General features: G+C 31.6%; 1 pseudogene; it reads left to right on the top strand.

The window, feature by feature from the left end:
- The first annotated feature begins 474 nt into the window (after nt 1–474).
- On the top strand, nt 475–21,500 carry LOC147079642 (uncharacterized; annotated as a pseudogene).
- Nucleotides 21,501–21,990: the final 490 nt, after the last annotated feature.

Below are 21,990 nucleotides of genomic sequence, written 5' to 3' on the forward strand. Positions count from 1 at the left end.
ATAGTGCATATATCTGAGTAACGGAATAGGAACTGGGATTGTTCGAGGAGAAGTAATAAAACTGGCAAGGACAGGGATATTCGTAGGAACAGCGAGGTGACTAAATACTTCATATAAAGAACGGGTATGAACTACGAAGATAGCAATATAAATGATATTTGTCAGAAAACGAATCTTTGACATTTTAATAGTATTTTTTGAGGATAATTGTCTTTTTATGGTATTATTTATTATTAGAGATGTAAAAAAATCCATTGGCCTAACCAAACCTTTTCAAAACCGTACTGTTAATCCAGTAATAAAAATGTTCGCTGAAATATTACGTTGACTTTCCCAGGGGCTTAGCGTCGAAGGTATCCGGGCATCGGATTTGCGGGTAGGCGTGTCCTCGAGCAACGACGCCCAGCTGGGCGCCGCGACGCCTAGCCTCCGCGAACGACGTCGAAAATTCCGGCCGCAGTCACTCGCAGGACGCTCGTCTGTCACAGCCACGACGCCCGATTTTGATTGCGTTCGGAGTTCCCCATCCTTATTGTTTGCGTGCTCTTTGAAGTGATACCGTGACAAGTTTGACATATCTAATAGTTCCTGGTGATTGCTAGAAGTTTTGCGTAAGTTAATTAGAATATTATATTATATTATAATTAATATTAAATAAATACATAGTTTGCTATGTACATTGTATTACAATTATAATAACTCATTTTCAAACATTATATTATATTTATGAATGGTGAATTATTAAAAAAAGGGAAAGGAAAATAGCATATTCTGTGATTATGAAAAGTTCACAATTACATTGACCAAACACAGTGTTATTTTAAGTTTGATGTATATAGGTACCTACTCAAAATGACAGTAACATCAGAATAAAATAAAATTCGTAGCCTAAAAAAGCAAATATATGTTCTTAAATAATTTCTACAGATTTTTAAAATTATTTATACTAAAATATTATACGCAGTATGTGTATTATTTAGGTAATAGCAATTGTAACCCCGGACATATTTTTTAATCCCGGGATTCGAAAAAAACAACCATGTTTTAAATCTATATTCAGGTTCTTATCTAATTCAAATTTATGATAATAAAAGAAATCACACATTGATGTTATTATAAGTATACCTTTACAGTTATGATTAAGTGGATATTTAAAAAAAATATCATTTATAGATTATAATGTTATTTAATATATAAATCAACCGGTTTCTGCAGATCACAGTTCTTTAGTTGATATTAATATTGTTATTTCTACAAAACGCTTACAAAAGATAATTCCTGAATTTCATAATTTTAAATCCATGGATTTTTGAATTGTGAGCCCCAGTAGATACCAGTGGCGAGGAGTGGAGGAAGGCTGCTAATATTCGACATAAATATTGCACACTAAACTTTAACAGTCATGCTTATTTGATGTCATTGAACTAACAATACAATTTGCAGATAGTGTTGGTTAGTTTTTAAATTTCAAGTAAACCCTGCCTAAACCAAATCATAATGGTTTATGTATGCTATGGGCGATCCGACAAAGACAGTGCATACTTATTGGTTTTCGTTGAATTAAAAATATGTATTACCGATTTTGTTGGATAGTTTTTTTAAATTCATTGGTCCTGCCTAAACCAAACCATAATTAATAAAAATATCCTTATATATATATAAAACCTCGGTTTAATGGCTAAACGGTTTAATTACATGATTTTAGATATTTTATCGGTAAACGAATATTTTTGGACTATTATGGCTTGGATTAGGCAGCGTATGATTGTATTTTAAAAACGAACAAACACTATAGACACATTGTAGTATTAGTTCAATAAAAACAAATACGTTTGACTGACAAAATTTAGTGCGCACTATTTATGTCATATCTTAACAGCCTATCTTCACATTTCGCCATTGCTAGATACATTTATGATAATTATAAAATTCATTTTAATTTATAGTAAAAATTACACGCATGATCTACCTACAGAGAAGGTTCACAGCTCAATTAACACCTTTTTCTTTAAAAAGATGGTTGATATATCTTAGAAAAAAGTTTTAAATTATTCTTTCCAAAGAATTTTGTTCAGAATATAATAATTGTGGGTATTTTGCAATAATTCACTATTTTTTTTACCATGTCCGATCCTAATAAGATACTATGGGCCTCCGCAGAGTAAAGGTTTGTATTAACAGATTTTCGTTTTTACGAGAAATGGATATTAGCCACTTTTGATCAACCTGTTTTGTCCATACTCTGACTATAAACACAAATTGAAAAACAATATATTGTGTATATGCCAGACCCATAATTAGAACGTGGGACATACAACATTATAAGCCATCGCGTAAGCCGCTCAGCCATCGTGGTGTTTTTTTTTTTTATATATTACAAAAGTGAATACGTGTAAAAGTAACAATATTATGATATTTTGTTATTATATATTGAAGCACAGAAATACTTTCATTTCATTTCAGGTAATAAATACTAAGGGATGTATTTATTAATACGAATATATAATCTAATTGAGGCATTAGCACACAAACTTCTTAAAAATGACCCCGTATCCCTTTTTTGACTGAGAACACGTATAATCCCCGAGGAAATCCTCATACTGTTATAGGTAATAAAAACAATTTTAATAGCGCGATAATAATTAAACCTATATTATATTGCTGGCATATTTGCTAATATAGTATCTATGGCATATATTGAAATCATGATGTCCATTGTTTGCGCCATTAACTGATAAATACGGTCGCTCTAGAATGATATTCTTAATTATATTCATGTTAGACAAATGAAAGAAGGAGATTATATCCTCCATTTTACAATCCGTGGACATTGATATTAGTATTTCCCAACACCCATACATCTTGAGTCCTGCATCCATATGCGGATTATCCTCCCCCTACCTTCAATATTACTCCTACCGTTATTCTTCTATCGTTTCATCAGTGTGGATTTATAATTATGTATGTTAATTTTGTAATATGCTATATTAAGTCATTTAGATCATAATATTATATTATAGAGGTAGTTATAATAACTTTTGTATTACAATATTTGACATTGATTTCAGAACTATATTTTATGGTTTAATTATTAATATAATAAATACATGCATTGACAATATATTAAAAAAATGGCGACCTCTTTTTACGTTTTGGTTGGTTGATTACTATTTACTGCTATTTTTTATATTATGGTTGTGAATGGCGGTGTATCTCATCATACTGACTACTAAGGGTGTAGTTTGCTATTTTATCGTTTTTAATTTCAGATTTACTTTTATATATTCAAGCTTTATCCAAATATAGTAAGTGTGTCTTATACATATATGTATTTAAAGCCCTTAATCTAAAACATAATATATTTAAATTCTAATTGCTTCATGTTTTATATAATATTCTATAATTTTGTATATCAGCGAGAAATAACTGGTGTGTTACTAATCTAAATTAGCTATTAGGCGAGTGTGCGTAGTCTCTAAAGATTCTGAAGGGCAAAACCTGGGTCGCAAGAAATGTTTTAAATGGAATAGTATAAAACATGATATAATAAGTAGATATAAAATTAAAATTGTAATAATGTATTTATAATTAATTTCATAATATATAGGTACGTAATCAATTCAAAACTATATAACATCATTCAGTTGTTAAAACCATTTATGTATATGTTTACATGAAACTGCTATTACTACATACAAGCATAAAACTAAAGATAAAATTTCATTCCATCTGAACACGTAATGAGGGGTTTATGGTTGACACATAATGTTTGTAAAAGGTGCATCGTGATGATGATGTCAGAGGAGGATCATAGTGAGTTTTGTAAAATTGAGTGAGTAAACTATGCCACGTAAGAAAACGGAGAATATTAAAAAAAACAATTTTACAACATCGAAGATTTTAACAACTCAACGATCATAACGGATATTCATTAGAATTTCAATTCTACAATTATGGATTTTATGAATAAATTTAAATTTTAAAACTCTAACCAAACTAAAATATAAAATTGTGTAAGATATCGAAACAGTATTTGTATTAAACGTTCTTAAATCAAAGCAACGAATGAATTTCAAAACACATGTCGTGTTTATAATATAATTAATATGTGGCAACAATTAAAATATCTGTATATAAAGGTCGTCCGCTAAGAGGAATATTGTCAACTACTAAAACAAATATCTTGTCACAGTTATTCTACATACATTTTTTACATAATATATTTATTTATTTGTCTAATAAATGCCAAAAACTAATTTTTAAATAAATGAGTTAAATTACAAAACACTTATAACACTGATCGTTAAATAAAAAGTAAAGCGATTTTAACATAAAAACTAAAAATCATCTGGTCATTTAAAATTAAACATATTATTAATATCGATTATGTGGTCGACCATCCCCCACCCTGGACTGCTATAAAAGTGGTATATGCGCTGTAGATCTGGCATGACGGGAGGCGCGAGAGTATGCTCTATGCCCCAATGCTGGGGCGTGACAGGATCAAAGAAGAAGAAGAAGATAAGATTAGGTTAGGCAGGCAGACTTAGATAGGCATACCTTTTGATAATTCAGATCGAGAATAAGGAAATAATTAATATCTACTGTCTATTCTGGATATTCATTATTATTATTTAAAGAAGCTAGAATTAAAATGAATAAACTGAAAAAAGACATCGACACCCTATTATAAAGAAAACAACTCAAAATTTCAAGTTTGTGTTAATAATGCCATTCGATATAAAAAGTCTTCTCTTTATAATTCAGTAAAAATTTCTTCAATATATCATAAAATCGAATAACCCTCTCTGATATTAATCATTCATTAATTTATATATTGAAATGTCTGGGCTAGTTTCTAATTAAACTGTAAAATTTCATTGTACATATCTGAATTTCACTGAATTAAATTGAAAAAAAAACAAACATTTTTCTCAAAATCAAATCATTTTAAACACCATTATCTTAGAATACTTAGAACAAGGTTTTTTAAATTGTTTCTCTATTGTAATATGGTATCGAATTGTTATTAAACAAAAAAAAATGCTTCGTAAAAGTAGGTAATAAAATTCAATCTAGACTTGTTCCGTATTTGTGCGAATAATTCAATTATATTATAAGCCTATTTATAAACGAACAAAATCTATCCTATAAAAGTAAATATATAGTGAATTAACAAATTTGATCTTAAATGGAGCAAATGGACCTCTACGGGATGGAGGTAGTATTAAAAGATTTTTCACGGGAAATAGCCATTCACCCAAATCATTTAGTTCTTGCAATGGATCAAAATACACATTGGAAAACAAGGTGCATTTTTAATCATACTCGGGTTTCAAAGCCGTGACTAACGGCGTCGTATTTGAACAAAGGCGGACATTTCTTTTACATACTGAGCTCACATGAGTAAGAATGTAAAATAAGTGCATTAAAACTATTAAAATGACTATAGTTAATTTAGTTTTTTGGTGTAGCTGTAGTGAAATGCTTATAATATTTACAAGACATATACACGGCATTGTAGTTATTCCAAGATTATTATTACGTTATGTAGGTTGGTTTCATTCTAAAGGATATTTTTAATTAAATAGTTGAATAAATGTGCTTTTATATATTTACAATAAAACTGACAGCACGTATGTAATAATTTATCGTATTTCATACAAAATATTGTTGGCTTCTAAAAATAAATAAAATATGAAAGGAAAGTTCTTACTTTTACGAATAGGATTTCTCTTAAAATATCAATGAATCAGACGCAAGCTGTAACGTTTTGTTAAAATTATTTATGCAACGATTTGTAGTAACTTATTACAATAACAAAGTATGCAATAGATATATACAGAGTGGATTGTGTTTGTGGGATGATTTCAACATAAGCATCTTTGATTCGCTCTTCAAATAAATAGTTTGTGCGATTGAAGAAATACTGCCGCAAGTTAAAAAAAAAAAAAAAACTATCGCCTAAAGTAAACATATTTTTTGAAAGAAATGATAAGTATTATTCATTAACAATTAAAAAAAAACTAATGATAAAAATTAACCTAATTACTTCTCACAATGAAAGTAATGTAATGTTGATTACTGGGGAGTGTTTTTTAAAACAACTTTATATCATTTCACAACATTTAATACCCGGCTATTAATTCAAGAAATTATTTAGCATTTGTCACGATAAATGACGATCGATAATGCGTTGATTAAATCGAATAATATATTATTATAGAAAGCGATATAAATACCTACATACTTTTGAAAAATCTCGAAAAAATACTTAAGTATTAGAAAACAGTTTGTTCGGGTGATATATAAACTTTACTCACGTCTTCACTGTTGCGACTGAGTGCGAATTAATCTTAACAACGTTACGTTATCTGAAATAATTCAAATTCCACCAATGGAAAGAAAACCAATTTTGTACTTTAACTACCAACAATATTATAGATATTGCAGGTACTAAATTGCACCTTGATTTTGAATTCCAAGCAATGCAGATTAAATAAGATAAAACATTAAAAAAAAAACAGTTTAAATGATACAATTCATTTGTGTTCATTGTCTCTGAAATGCCATCTCATTGAAACTTAGAGAGAAACATAATTATTACCTAAATATAAAGTGTAGGTATTACATAAAAAATCCGATTTGTTCGGCATAAAATCTGTCGTTTGAACCTATCTGTATTTGGGTTTTATATATTTAAGCAAATGACAAAGGAAAATAATGATATATTATTATGTACTCTGTTTTTAGTTCTAATGAAAATGATGCGTTTTTCTTAATATTGGGTTTGAATTGTTATTAATATATAAGTGTATTATATAAATAAAAATGAGAAGATAGCTATGATAAATTTGAAAAAATTGGATGTTATAAACTGAATACGTGTATTAATTAAGGCTCTAAGTACCAAAAAGTAGTATTGTCTGTAGTTACAAAATACCGAGTCATTGCAGTAAAATTTCATGAAGCAGACCTTTTGAAAAATGTGGTTTTACAGTGTGAAGCAATCACGGCAGTTTCTATAATTTTAGGTATTAAGAACTCGCAAGTGTCAACACACCATCGTCAGCCATTTTATATTGAATGAGGTCGACCACTGTAGTGCTATTTACACCATTATAAATAAAACAGGCCAACGGACTTACAACGTCGACAGGTTTAAATATTTTGCTGTATTTTTTTGACTTGCTTGAGGCACTTAGACCATAGTTGAAGTTATTGGCGTTAGTATGTAGAACACTTTTCTATAAAAACGTCAGTTTTTTTGTTTTTGGTACTTAGCGCCTTAATTAATACACGTATTCAACTTGTAAATGTTGCATTAACAACATTTTCAATCTTTCATAGTCGGTTTAAAAAAAATGTTATTTTTTTGTGTTATTTGAAATATAAAATTTCCAACATTTGATTTAAAATTTTTTTATTTATAAAATGTTGCTCTATCTACATAATTTAAATAAAATACAGTTATATGGAGTTTCACGTAGACATATGTAGATATATTTAAATAAAAGCAAAACATACCTGTTCAGAATACGCACATTCTGACAAGTCTGCAAATTTGAAATGTTTTACCGACATTTTATTTTTCTAATATTGTACTTACTTATTTAATATTAATAATAACTAGATCGATTCATTTTTTTTTTGTTTAAGTGATAATATTTGTTCATTTCTGTAATAAATTTAACGTTATGTTGAAATACCTACTAAATATTTATCATTAACAAAATGGTTCACGGAAAATCGTCAGTCGCTGACAATTGAATGTCAACTACAGAGCAGACAAAAATTATAAAGTCCGTCGTCTTAACAAGTTTAGATGAGCGACCCAGGTAATAGATAAATTCTATTAATTGAGGCTTCAACTGTTATATTAATTGGAATTTTTTAATCGTTGAAAATACATGTCTACGTGAATAAAAGAAATTATGTAGATATGAAACTAAAATCTGTTATATCATGATTTGAGAAGTGAATACAATATAAGTAATGCACTGAATCGTTTAATAAATATTTTAATCACAAAAATAACGAAATATGTAGACGAACATATTGTATTTTGCTAACAATGCTAACCGGGGTAATGGTTGTGTATCGCTGGTGTGTAAAGAAGAAGTTCGTACTTGGGCGTTGATGTGACCCAGCTGTCTGGGTTGAGTGCTACGTAATACTTTAAATCGGTGTTAAATTGTCCGCACTGCAATAATCGGATGGCGAGCGCCTTGTGGCTATTTCTGACAGATTTGTTTGCAGGGGTCGCCACCTGGTGCCCGGTCGGATCTCCACCTTACTTCTTGCCGCATTACCCTCAACGCTTTATGCTAAATATAACGGGTGGCCAAACGGAAACTAACCGTCTTCAAGGAATCATATTATACCGATTATTAATTTATTTGAGGAGACTTCTTGGTGGAACGAAATATTAGTTTAAAAATATATTATTATTTGTTGATACACACAATGGAGTTAAAGAAAATCTTTTTGTATATTTTTACCATGTCCGATTCTAACAAGATCAAATGGGCATGGCCCCCACATCCTGAAGCGGTGCCCTAGAACAGGATCATTGTGGGGCCCCCATACATATCGGCTCCTACTAGGCTGTACAGAAACGTTTCCCAAATGGTATTTCAGGTAAAATTAAAGGATTCAGTGTATTTTTAACGATTTTTTGTATTTTACAATAAATTCATTTGTGTTATGAAGTTTTTGAATATCGACATACAGTATTCAAAATCTGCATCACACAATTACATATTTTAAAATGGTAATATTCTTAAAGTAAAATAGCGCCTTTTTTACCATTAGAGCAAATTTGTGATGTGTGTTTATCTCACTTATAATGTAGACGCGCCACGCGTTGTGGGGGCCATGCAAATGGGCCTCCACCAAGTGGAGGTTTGTATTAATAGTTTTTTTTTTGTTTTTACGAGAAATGGATGCTAGTTATTTGCTCAACCTATTAGATCCATACTATGACTCGAAACATATATTGAAAGACAATACTTATGTGTATTTGACATACCCAGGATCCAGACTTTATCGTAGACGTATTACATTCTATAATTATGAAGTCTAAATATATGAAAGTGAAACAAATAGACGACTCGTGATCTACTAATTAAGTCATTAAAAATGATAATGCGAACACAGTGTTAAACATGAATTTTCTTCAGCAATTTTAATGAGGAAACCATAGAAGGCTCTATTTACTATAATTAAACATATTTTGTTAAGTATATTTATTTGTATAGAAGTAAGTAGTATTTTGCATTTATCAAACATATTACATCATCCCATTCATGTCCTTAGCAATCTAGGGAGTTGAAATATATATTTCATAACAAGAAATACGAACAGCGATATATGAATAGAAAGACATTGCAATTATTATAAAACTATATTTTGCAATTAGTCAAATAATATACTTTGAATTTGACTGTTAATAAATTCCGTAACAAACTTGATGTAAAAAAATGTGTAGATACAGATTTTGAAACTAATTAATACTTACAATCATTTGATATATAAAATATTATGATAGTGTTAAATTATCAAGAGGGAGACTTTTCTATTTGCACACCCGATACAATGTGTGAATCTCTATTCCCCTGGCTATGCGTAAATCTCGCTAACGCCATTACAATGTAATGAGAATCGTATTTTATTTTTTATTGGCGTACCGCGAATTTAATGTTTTATGTTTAACATATTATTGTAATCCGTCTCTGTTGCATTTTTGCTTGCGTTTTTTTTTACTAACATTCATCCCTTATTATCAGGGGATATTATTGCGGGTCAAAATTAAATTAACATTGAAAATAATAATTGTTAAACAATAAAATTTGATTATTTCAATATATTATTAAGAATATATATTTATAATAGAGTTTGTAAGCTTACAGTGAATTTTAAATTTATTATTATTTTGTTACTAATCAAAGATATCTTGACGTAGGTAACTGAATGTAACCTAGAAGCCATCCATAGACTGAAACCGTATGCGGTTTAGAACCGTGTGCTATACTAAAATGTATGATTTCCGTTCATGGAAATATACTTTCACTAAATATATTATAAGCATCTGATCGTATCAGTTTATACCATACACTTACACTTACATGCCTAGTGAAAATATACTTTAATGAAGAGAAATCATAAGTTCCGTATGGTACACAGTTCTAAGCCGTCTTGTCTATGGATGGCCTCCTACAACACTAATCTAATATAATCAGACCAAACCTAACATAACCTAACCTAATATCACGTAATAGTCATGGTCACACCTCAAAATTAATTTTAATTGGCAACCGACTTTTGTAGTTTGAATCAAGAGAGTTATTATAATAGTTAATTAAGTACCTTCATTCATAGCCAGGTGCACGGATCTCTCCAAATTTTAATCAAAACGTAGGTACGTGCACTTAATAATTTGATAAACTTTTTTTTTCTAAATTTAGATTTTTCCTAATAGGTAGGCACGAGTATGTTACTACTAATCCAAAGTATATAATTTTTCTGTAAAGAATCTTGCGAATTATACACTGAAAATAAAAAAAAACAGTTTATTTAAAAAAATCTAATCTAATTAAATCTAACCAAATATAATCTAATCTATCCTAACCTGACCTAATCTAACCTCGTCTAACCTAATCAAACCTAATCTAACATAACCTAACCGTAACCTTTATATTATATAGGTATGTCTCACTGTATTCATTGTGTTACTTCTTTATCTTTATATATTGTGTTTTTTGTAAAAGTTTAAAGATGTTATTGGCTCATGTAAAAAAATGAATACAATATGAAAATGTTAAACTATTATGGATATTAGCTTCGCGTATTGCTATGTCATTGCGTATGTTGTCATTTACCCAGGTTGATTAATCGTCTTTTCCTGACCAGGCGTAGGTGAAGTCGACCAGATTGTTACAAGACCACGATGGAAGGATTCCTGCAGCATGTGGCGCCCCAGTTCCTCCATCCGGCGCTGCAGTCGTTCGGCTGCGGGGCTTTCCGGCCGATCGCGGGCGCTTTTCACCCCCTATATCCGGCCAAAGCATTTTCGCGCCACTTCACCGATCAGTATGCCCTAACTCAAGCGGTAAATAACCTTTCTAATATCCATTGACGTTTGCTTTTGTTCACCGTTTTGTTTTATTCGCCTCTTTGTTATTTCTTACTCTTGTGGGGTAATTCGATTGCGCTTAGATGCGTTTAGAGTAATAACGTTTCATGACAACAAAATACGATTACATCCATGCAGCATAGGATCCAAGGGGCCGGTCTGATATGTCCACCCTCTTGGACGAATTATTTGCTAAATACATACGTATTAATTCATTGAACAGTTATACCATCAAAGATATTTAAACATGTTTTTAACCATTTCTTTTTAAAGCATATTTTTGTAAAATACGTGACGGCATATTATCACACTACGATTTTTTTTTATATAAGCTAAATTTAAAAAATGGATAATGAACATGTGTTAGCTTGTACGTATATATTTTCAGTACCTATGTTATTTTTAATATAGTAATTCTAAGTGACGGTTATTATAGACAATTTCATATTTTTCGTATTCTACAATCAATAATCGTGTCAAAGGGTGACTTTTTTAAAGAGGTAGGCTGTGGAGATCTGAGAAAAAAACACTTATCAGGTATACTTACGAGAAATAAGAAGATATTACTACTAATTAATAGGTACACACTAATGACAACGACACACTAATTCAATGAAACGTCAAAAACTCACTGACGACATAAAATTGAGCGATGACTTAAAATGAAGTATTTTTGAAAATATTTATACACATCAAAATCATTAGATAAAATTTACTTTTAATTTTAAAAACAATCTATATTTATTAATGTGCGATTAAACGCCATATATATATTTTTAAATTATCTAATTATTATTTATTTTGGACAAAGTGGAGGCATAACAACAATATTATGTGCTAAGGTTTTAGGCTCTGCGATAGGACCTATCATATTTCATACAATTCGATAGACTAATTGAGGTTACGTGACGTAAAGTCTATATGAAAACATTTAAATAATCATACATTTATTTACGTCAAGAGAGAATATGGCGCGGTGTGGTATATTTTTTTAAACCTTTGCAGATTGTTTTGTAATTGTATAATTCATTCCTACATGTACGAAATCTGTCATTGGCAAATAAAATTATTTTTACAGAATATGAAATGATTATATAAATATGTCAATATGCAATTAAAAGATATTTTTCTTACGACGCAGGCTTTAAATAATTGCTTAGTATGGAGTCTTCGCCACTGATCAATAATGATTATCGATACTTGAATTCGGGATTACTTGTCTTTTTCAACCAGATAGTTATTCAATTGTATCTCAATCAAGTGCCTATATACTTTTAGTTAATTGATGGTATAGATATCTATTATGAATTGTCAGACTATGACTCTGCAACAAAGACAGCCATTTTTCGGAGAGCTGCGTGAGGAGGCCAGATCTCCTCCCCTGTACCGCGGAGGACCTTTCGTGGCTCCAAGAGAGGGTTCTAGCTCACCAGGGAGTGCTGCTTCAGCTTCACCTGATCCCAGGCCCAAAGAAGATGAAACCCCGTGCGCTGAAGACCACGACTTCCTTAGTGAGTAATAAAGTGTAGTACAATAATTATTGATTACTTTACTAACCACTGAAATTTTACCTAGGTTTTATATTTTAAAAGTATTCTGATAAATTTAATAAATTGACATTAAAATATTTTCTAAACTATCCATTCAATTTTGAAATAATTGAGATTTTACAATAGGTCTATCAAACGAAATGACAAATAATAACTATGCTAATAAATTTGCTGCTAAGGTAATATAATATATACCTACAATGTTTTTGGACTTCTAGGATATCAGCATGATAATATTGACTAATAATAACAACTTATGAGTACCTGCTAAATTAAATTTTATTTTATTCTGATAATATTCCACATTTACGTCTACACAAAATTCTATATAATAATAATTAATATATTGCAGCACGTTGGTATCGCTTAATATCGTTTATATGCATAAATATGTCAGGATGACGTCAAAAAAATGATTTCGGGTTAAGAACATTGAAACGTCGATTGTAACAATCTTGCAAGTGACAAAATATTCATAAATGTCAGTTGTCTCCATTCAGTCCCTAAAAATGTTCTACGCACCTATTGCGAGTCGTGATAGTAAGAAATATATTAAAGTTCAAAATTATATATTTACATATGGTGAACAATACAAATTACAAACTGAAGACGCTCATAACATGACATGAACAAACAAAATATAGAAGCAGTGTATTACTATTTATTATAAAGAGTAGGTAGATAAAAGGTAGTTGAAATTGAGGATATTTATATTTCCTGTAAAGTAAGTCCAAATGGCAACACTGTTTTAACCGACGAGACGCTTCAATAATATTGTCGAGCAATATTGATGTTATACTAAAGCTATGTACTTTCCCAGAGAAAAGAAGCGGATGGTTATTATTGGCGTTGAATGATTCGTGTTTCTTAGATAGACTACAGGGTGAACCTGTCAATCTAGAGACTCCAGATAAAGGAACGGCTCTCGATGATATTATGTCCGAGACGCATTTTGCAGATTTTTTTAAATATTGTTCGGCGTGGACCAGATAACCTGGAGAGACTGATGGTTTTGAATAGCCTCCAAATGTGACGATGCAGAGTAAGAGCGACAGCCCTGTAGTGAATGAGTGAAGGAGCATACTGGGGGCCGCCTTCACTCTGCCCTGAGCGAGGCAAAAGCCCATGGGGGGATGGATATTCCTGGTTGCTCAAAAGATGACTGAATTTAGAGGTGGTCAAAATCCTCAGCCATACGGAAACGATCAAGAAGATATATACTTTCACATGGTTATGCATTAGACGTTTAAAGCACATTTCTTTAGGATGATTATTACATGTTTCATGCCTACTCAGATTCATAAAATGTTCTATTTCGAGCATGAAACGCTTACGTCGTTTATCTAAATACCTACCTACTATTAAAATTAATTTGAAAGCGAAATTACCCACTACATATATCATATTGATAATGTGTGAGTTCCAACCCGACGGTGGGGTAGTTTTTAGAGTGTAAGAGTATGCGAATACCAACCCTCTCAAAATTAATAACATATTTTTTTCAGCGTGTGTTTGATCCAGTGCAGTTGCCGTGTAATTAGTTGGGCAAGTGGTAATAGCTATTTATTACTCGTAAAAAAAACTGTTAATATAACTGCTACATTGTGGAGGTTAGTAGGTACTATGGGTAGGTATTTCATGTTCCGTTTATTTTGAAATTCTAGAAAATAGTCAAAAACTCCGTTGCGGAGTATGTGGCGCGCGGCTTGGCCCAGGTGTAGCACAAGCACACTTTATGCAAGAGTTGCAGCATCTCTATAGCCTTAGTGCTCCGCCAAGAGATCCTGCTCCTCCGCACCACGACGAGGATGCTCGGTGGGAGGTAAGACGAGATGCCATTGTATTATTAAATATCTATATGATAACACAATTCGCTAAGCATTTCATGTAACAACTACTAGTTAAAATCGTCGTAATTAACTGAGATGCCCGTCGCTTAATTGGAAAAGCATATTGGCGCAAATACAGGTTCAAACCTGTCGGGTGCTGTATTTTTTTTACAGCACGATTTTTCTAGTGTGTATATGCATGAGATATTTTCAAATGTGTATATTATAATACCATTTAGAAAGAGCACATTTGTTGTAATATTTTAAATAACACGAATAACTAAATAACTTAAATAACAACAAAGAGATACCTATCTATTTATTTTCTTTGTTACATCGTATAGGTACCTATATTTTATAGAGACGTAAATACTGAGTAAATTAATTCGGTAAGTAGGCACGGTGCATACAGAATAAAATGGTTTGGGGGGGTTCATTTTGAAAAGATATCCATAATATATTTTTAAGGAGGCAGGAGGCGGTGCAATTAAAAAAATCTAGCTGATGCCACTGATTTTGCCACCTTTTACTCATAGCTTCTTGTCGCTTCAGCCGTGGGTAACGCAACTTTCCAAGTACATTCCCCATACTCAGACACTCCGAACTTTGAGTCTAGAGATAAACAACCAGGCCTGGAGGTACTGCTAAGGGTGTTCACCTACGAGCAATTGGGATCTATCGCATTCACAAGTGGTTATCGAATGCACGTGGCTTAACGGATATATTAATTGTTGGTATCATGTCTGTTTATGTCGTCAGCTTTGTCTTGACTTTTAGACATGCTGAAACGGAATATAAAAGAAAACATACCACAGATAGTTACATAAATTTAAAAAAGACATGGCTCTTTCAGTCTGAGTGCTCACAGGCCCTGCGTGAGGTACAATAAGTAGGACCATCCCATTCAGCCGAATCATCTGGATCATGTGCCTCAGTCATCATATCTTGAGGAAGAATAAGAAGAAGAAATATTCCATTTACCCAAATAATTCGTATTTTTCCATTTCGTGCGCCTATCGGTAGGAATTAAAAAGGAATTGTCGACTATTATCATTAGTACCATTAAAAATAAAACTGTATGCAAAAGGAAAATATACCTGGAAAATGGAAAAACGTTTAAATCCTCATGCAAAATTTAATATTTTGCCGGAAAGAGGGTATATCGAATCAATGTTGTTGAATGATTATATTTTTCCACAGAAAATCACACTCAAAGTTGTTCAAAAAACTGGAAACCCAATCTTCTTTTAGCTTTTACGAAAAGTAGTGCTTTTATTTTAAGTTATCACAATTTTCCATTCCCACACAGACTATACTTTTTCAAATTGAGCTTAATTGAATTCTTCAAGCGTTATATTTCCATGAAAAATTATTTTATTCATCTCATACAGAGCTTTGCAAGCGATGATTTTACAAAGCTTTAGCTTGATACTGCCATCTGCTTTATGTTGTACGAAGATTTTCCATAATATATACCATCATACCACTTCAGATGTTTCTATAATATTATACCGAGTTTCATCAATCATAGATGTCAGTTAATAGCTTTGAGAAAATATGAAAAATACGACAGTCGACAAAATTTAGATGTAAGTATGTATTATGTATTTAATTTGTTGATTATGTGACAATGTTATGTATAAGCAGTATTGTCCAGCGATTGTCTATTCTTCAAGTTACTTCAATCGCTGGATGAATCTTCTTATCCTAATGGTAGGTATTTAAGAAGTAGAAAATATCTGAAATACATACAGAGGCTGCTTTGTAAGAACATATTATATATACAGTGACGTCCCGTGGGGGTAGGCAGATTGAGCGTCGCTTTGGGGCGGCAGTTACCCAAAGGGCGGCAAATAGAGGAGAATCACTAGGTATATATAGAAATAGATACCTAAACTTAGTAATAACAAAAAAATCTATCAATTAAAAAATTCAGCTCACTGGTGGTTGGAAGCAAAATGTATTAATTAGGTACGAATAAGGATTTTTTGTCGGGTTCGAGATGTCTAGTTTACTTCCGTTGTCCTTGGACGTCAAGTTCTTGGTGAACAGCAATGACACGTGCATACCTTATTAAAAATTTATCCAAATATGTTTGCCAGTCACTCGCGAGTTTTGGAAGTCGTCAAGTGTATTGCTAAATGTACCTATCTGAAACCGTAGAGTCGCAATATTGTCTATTAAAGCAGAGATGGCATTTAAATTAGATTTATATTCTTAGTAATGTATCCATAAAACACATATTTCTTAGATATTGGAGACAAGAAAGAATGATATTTTAAAGTACTGTATAAAAAAAATGTGGCGGCATTTTGGCACTGCCTAGGGGCGGCATTTTGTCCAGGGACGTCACTGTATATATACAATACAATATGGTATCGGTAATGGTGATAAGCAGATTATAATTACTTTTAGTATTTGGTATTGCATTATGAAACATAACCTAATCGATGTAAATGATACATACCTAATCGGGATAAAAGGCGTCGCGAAAAACAAATTTGAACTAATATAATATGTAACTACCTACGCATTCTAGACATTATTACTAGCGTATTGAAAAAAATATATTGTAAAAATCCAATTCGACTGCACATGTAGGTAAATGAAATAAACATCATAGAAATAATTATATACTTGTAATATAATTAATTATATGTCCGTTTTATAACGAATTGAATTTGCCAAATTAACTTTAATGCATACCTACCTATGCACAAAACCAATAAATAATTAGTAGAATGGACATCGCTGAATTTAGTATAATATTATTACACAAAGAAATATAGAAATTCTAATGCAAAGTTGTCCAAAACTATCATATTATTATTCTGTATCTATCTACTGAAAAGCTAATTTTTTTACTCTCACATAAAGAGACAAGACTTGTTTTTATATAATAATTAATATAATTATTGGTTTCACAACTTTTAGAATTGTCTGTTGCGTTATCTAACTTAGCCTAATATAAAAATATGTAACTGATACAAATAACAGTGGTCCTCGTGCGTAAAACAAATCCGACCGCCGGTAATATAATAATCTTATTGTTGCACATTGAATGCGTTTCAGACATACCAGCGTATAAAAGCGAATCGACAGCGAAGGCTTCGCATGAAATCCCGGAAGCGACACTCGGTGGAAAGCCTGTTGTATGACGATGACGTGCTGGAGGAGCGCATGCGCAAACCGGAAACCAGGTGCGACGAAGACGAGCCCGTCGACGTGGAGGGGGACTCCATCGGCTGGCCGGAGGGCGCGCTCACTGCGCAGACCGAAGGTACGCACAACAGCGTTGTCACCACATTATCAATATGATCGCCATAATTTAATAAGAGACAATTAGTCCGGTCTCTTGGTAGGCTTGGAAGGTATCTTTTGGAATTAAAAATGAATAGTCGACCTCCCTTTACCCTTAACCAGGCCACAGGAAATTATTACATCAATAATTATAATTTATTTAAATGAAATATAACCTCTATTTATATGTGAATTATATGTAGTATAAAAAAACTTCTGAAAAACTATGTTTAAGATTTAAACCAAGATTAAGGGTAAACCAATGCATAAACTTTTGAATATCGGGGCTAATTTATTAATTTTTCAATTGTTTGCAGGTCATATAGGGTATAAGTGTCGGGGATAATTTGTAATAATATTTATTCTCTCCCAAGTCTAAATACATTATTTTTAATTTATCAAATAATTCACAAGATTTAAGAATCTAACATTTTTATTGCGTCATCGCATGAAAGATTATGAATTGGATACATTTAATAATCTCTCCGGATAGGGTTGCCAAGTTCGGTCAATATGTATAATAGCTACACATTAATCTAATGAAGAACAGACTGAAAATAGGTAGTTAAACTCAGTTATTCCAAAACTGGTTTACAATGAATGGGAAGATCGTTTTCCGCGCGATCTTCAAATCAATGATTGCTATTTACTTTGAGGTGATCAATGGAGAGACAGGGCTCTGAATAATCACATTTGATAACATCTATAGTTAAAATGAATTCCTATTATGTCTTATACTTTAAAAAAATATTAACTTCATAACAATTTGTGAATCAAAATAGGATAAACGGATAAAATAGGATAATGAATTTGGATAACCTAACACTTTATTGTCGTATTATTTTTTTTTTCTTCAATACTGCATACAAATAAGATTTAACAATGATTTTTTTTAGTAGGTATAGGTACATAATTTTTAAAAACTTCAGAAACATAAATAGGTTAGAAAATAATCATAAAAAAGTTAAAACGAGTCGAACTTGAACGCACATATTTCACTATCGGGGTGAATAGTCTTTGAGTTGTCGATCCATGTATGATTCACGAGAATAGCTACAGCATTTTTCGTTACATTAGTAGGTATAATTCGATAATATATAAAAGTTATGTTAATTATTAACATGTTGCTAAATATAATTTTTAAATAACTATATTACGAATTTAGGACGATATTATTATTTTAATTTTACAGTAATGGATAAGGAACCTTTGCCAGATGTCGACAATTCCATGCGGGTTCCTCTGAACTACAGCGAAGACTTGGAAATATCAAGCACCAATGACGGTGTTCAAACTCCTGAGCACAGCACCAGGTAAAAAATAATATTTTATATTTTTTTCTATTACCATTAACTCTCAAATTTTGGAGTGCATATAATAATTGGATTTGACTCTACTATCTCTATACCCATTCTTCTGGTACAAATGACAATTAATAATTAAAGCAGTTTTACAATTATTATTATAATGGATGACTATTATTTTCAGTAGATATTTTTATTATGTTTGTTCACCTGTTTTTGGGGTCAATACCGTAAAAAATTAGCTGATATAGAATAAAGTAATGTTCACTGTACTTATTACTGCGTAGATCAGTGGTCTCCAAAGTTTTCAAAATCGTAACCAATATTTCATAGAAAAAAATGACCTTTCTCTCTACAGAATTACAATATGCTCCATCTAGAGTTTATTGAGCTTGAGTAGCGCGGATGGTTATATTAATACACATCTACAAATAGTTAACTTTTTAAAGAGAAATTACTGTTAATCTACATACTATATTATTATAATATTATACTTTCTCATACGATCGTAATTGAAATTAGAAAGGGGTGCTAATCGACAGGGTGTAATATTATAATTTTAATTGTTAGAAAATAATAAAAACGGTGCAAAAAATAATTTTATAAGTGACATACCAATTTATTTGTTTAAAAGTATAAATAGGAAATTATTTAAAACTCAACTAAACTGTTTCTATAATATCTGACTTTTCTTGAGATTATTGACATATATTGAAATTGGATTAATATAAGAGTAGATATGTAGGTATATAAAAATATAATATATAATGTAATAATATATTAAAGAGGTTGACGATTTTTTGATTCAAATGAAATTTAAGTAGTATGGACTAATTATGTTTTGGGTTGTCATTCGTCAATTTGATTTGTAGTGTTCTGTTAAGATAGCATACAATTATTATCAATGAAAACTATCTTTGGTGAGTGGTTAGAATGCAAATGTTTACATTCTCGTCGGATGGATCTAAAAAAAATATACTAAAATTGTAGACCACTGACAGGTAATTAATATCCTGAATCCATACCGTGCTAATCTGAAGCTTTGATTTCTGTGCCTTTAATGGCGCATCCACACGTTGAACAATTTATGCTTATACATTCAAGCTGGAGTAGCCGTAGCTTAGGAAATTCTCCCAAGATGTCCGCATCAGCTGCTAGCCTCAAACACTATTCCCCTATTTCAACAACAACCTACTAAAATGAGGATCCATGCGAAACAGTTCTCGGTGTCAATTTTCGACAAGGCATTAGCAACATAATATTATAATGTAAATAATTTGTAAAAAAAATATATTTTACTTAAATTTAACAAACTTTGTGTAATACTGCGTTATCGTTGTAATATTTAAAGAAACAATATTAATAACATTTCAAGGAATTACATGGATTCACAAGGTTATTAAAAAAAATATATTTATTATTCACTGTTATTTTAAAGTCGTTTTAAGAGAAAATAACGTCGAATGCTACAGATTGTAGTGTCATTTCAATAATATTTTGAAGCGAGTTAGACGGTATTGATTTTTTATCCATTTTTGGATAATGCAGCAATAAAATTAAAAAAAAAAGTGTAATACTGATAGATTTTTTATTCTAATTGTTTCAAATTTTGTACAACTAATTATTCCTAATTTAATTTTACAAAAATCAAAAGGTAATCGTGTAATAAGAAGGTAAAATTTGCGCTCGCATTGGACTAGTAGTATGTAAGCTTGCAACTGAATCCATGGGTCACAGATCTAATTCCGTTTGGACTTGAAGCGTTGGTCTAGATTAAAAGAACACCTTGCAAACTATTCCCCGTAAAATATTTATATTAGAATCACTTTCATCCTATGGCTATCTGCAGCCACGGGAAGTAAGTGGTAATTATCAATATCTATCATCTATATCAATATCAATCACTAGCTTTATACGATTTGTTCAAGAGAGCACGTTACTAGAACTGTAGAAGACAAATAATTCAATGCAGTGCAGTACGCTAATAATGTAAAAATAAAAGTAAATTTGATGCTGTTTTGTCAAAAATTGTAACTGAGAACTGTAACAGAAGGAATGCGTTGAATGAAGTTCACAAAAATGATCTTGGATAAACAAAAACCACCAACCCGCCAGGCTCGACTCTCCGAAGCCGCAGCACCAACACCAGATGCAGCACCAACCGCAGCCAGAGTTGGGGCTGGCGGGATCTTCGTGCAGATCATCTGACAACGTTTGCAGACCGGCCGAGTGCGTTTCCACCAGCGAGGTGGCATGGGGCGCTCTCGCCGCTGGGGCCTATCTGAAGGCCAACGCTTCCGCTGCGTCGGGAAGACCTCAGCCGATGCCGTCTCATAAGATCGACGGAGAAAATCAACCGTCTTCTACGGACCCTCACAACTAAATGAACAATTGGTACACATTTAAGAAACCTAACACCAATGTGACAAATCAACGAAAAAAGTGAAGACACTGATCGACCGTTTATATTGCACTTTGTATTACTAATCCAGATTTATTTTCAAAAGCCGATAGTCCACAGTTCATTCTTAGTGGAAAACAACGCACATGCTTCAGGAGTAAGTGATTGATTTTAACGTTCGTTTCTTTCTCTATTGGATTTAGTTATTAAATTATAACAGTGTGCACATGTTTATTATGAAAAAAATTGCATTGCCCTTTATTGCAATATAATCAAGATAAAATTGGACATGTATGAATTTATATGTATTAATTTGATTAATCGTTGTCTACAAGTCATTATACCTACATACTCTTAAAATAAAAATCGTTCGTACGCGTTTAACGGGTTTTGCAAGCTATAGTATAGAATCTTCTAGATCATTGCACCATATAGTGTTTTGACCATATTAATATGTGAACTTATCGGTTTT

The sequence above is a fragment of the Rhyacophila brunnea genome, unplaced genomic scaffold (genome assembly GCF_057557595.1).
Source record: "Rhyacophila brunnea isolate RB1 unplaced genomic scaffold, BYU_Rbru_1.0 scaffold_1, whole genome shotgun sequence".
In the NCBI taxonomy this organism is placed as follows: Eukaryota; Metazoa; Arthropoda; class Insecta; order Trichoptera; family Rhyacophilidae; genus Rhyacophila; species Rhyacophila brunnea.